The sequence below is a fragment of the Schistocerca americana genome, chromosome 1 (assembly GCF_021461395.2).
Source record: "Schistocerca americana isolate TAMUIC-IGC-003095 chromosome 1, iqSchAmer2.1, whole genome shotgun sequence".
NCBI lineage: Eukaryota > Metazoa > Arthropoda > Insecta > Orthoptera > Acrididae > Schistocerca > Schistocerca americana.
Genome location: NC_060119.1, coordinates 1191122343 through 1191123939, shown reverse-complemented (window position 1 = coordinate 1191123939; position 1597 = coordinate 1191122343). Strand labels below are relative to the sequence as shown.

The 1597-nt window shown below is 48.2% G+C and overlaps 1 pseudogene; it reads right to left on the bottom strand.

The window, feature by feature from the left end:
* Positions 1-267: 267 nt before the first annotated feature.
* On the bottom strand, positions 268-385 carry LOC124555564 (annotated as a pseudogene).
* Between the last annotated feature and the right edge of the window lie 1212 nt (positions 386-1597).

The following is a 1597-nucleotide window of genomic DNA, read 5'->3' as shown; positions in this document are numbered from 1 at the left end:
CCACAGAGAGGCATACCGACAATCCTTCTTTCCACGAACAATACGAGACTGGAATAGAAGGGAGAACCGATAGAGGTACTCAAGGTACCCTCCGCCACACACCGTCAGGTGGCTTCCGGAGTATGGATGTAGATGTAGATGTAGATGGGCGTGTGGTCAGTACACCGCTCTCCCGGTCGTTATGATGGTTTTCTTTGACCAGAGCCGCTACTGTTCGGTCGAGTAGCTCCTCAATTGGCATCACGAGGCTGAGTGCACCTGGAAAAATGGCAACAGCGCATGGCGACTCAGACGGTCACCCATTCAGGTACTGGCCACGCCCGACAGCGCTTAACTTCAGTGATCTGACGGTAACTGGCGTATCCACTGTGGCAAGGCCGTTACCAAGTTTTGCAGATTAGTGTAGAATCAAACACAGCCCGTAACTTGAGGAGGAAACTTCTGACATTATAGTTTAGTACACAACATTATGTGGAATCGAATTGTCGATTGTGATAAAACCGAAAAAAAGGGAATTAAAGCCTTTCGCACTTTGTCCTTGAGAAGGGCGTTGAATTTTAGGTGCACTCATAAGTCATGAGGAATGAGACTGCACTTTAACAAATAATTTAATACATTGGTTGTAAGTGGTGATTTGGGATAAAGGGTTCGGCAGAGGAAGCGAATCGTGGCGCTTTGTATCAGACGTGTCATAAGACCTGTGGTACTAAGAAGATACATTGATGAGCCAAAATTTTAAACCAATGTTGCACGATTCTGGCTCCGAGACACCGACAGTTATGCTGCTGGAAAATGACAACAGCCGTCGGCGAAGATGTCAAGCGTGCAATGATGCAAGTGGTTCGCAGGTGTCGGTGTCTCTTTGTTTACTATGACAGGTCTCATGCATGCGCAGGGAAATGTATCTCACTGCATAATACTGCTGCTGGCCCGTACGGCCGAGTGGTTCTAGGCGCTTCAGTCTGGAACCACGCGACGACTACGGTCGCCGGTTCGAATCCTACCTCGGGCATGGATGTGTGTGATATCCTTAGGTTGGTTAGGTTTAAGTAGTTCTAAGTTCTAGGGGACTGATGACCTCAGATGTTAAGTCCCATAGTGCTCAGAGCCATTTGAACCATAATATTGCTCCCACTAGCTTGTGTTCGAGCCACGCTGCCCGTTTCGAACTGCCGTTAACCTCGACGACGCCGTTTGTGGAGGCGACCGTCGACCAAGTGTGCAAAATTCAAAATGCGATCACCTGAAGAGCAGCCGCTTTTCCATTGATCGACGCTCAAATTCCGATGGTCCCGTGCCCACTGCAATCGTAATTGACGATGTCGTTGGGTCAGCATGTGAACACGTAAGGGTTCTCCATGTTCAACAATGTACGATAAACGGTTTGCTCCGCAACAATGGTGCGTGCACCAGCATTTAGCACCTAACGGTAGTTTCACTGAGTGTCCTACTTCTCTCCGTAGATGCTCACGGCAGTAGCATGTGAAAATTCGACGATCTTCGCCGTTTTCGAGACACTAGTTCACGGGCTCTGCATATTAATAATCTTCACTTTGTCAAAGTCGCATATCTCAATGCATTTCCCTGTTTTCAGCTC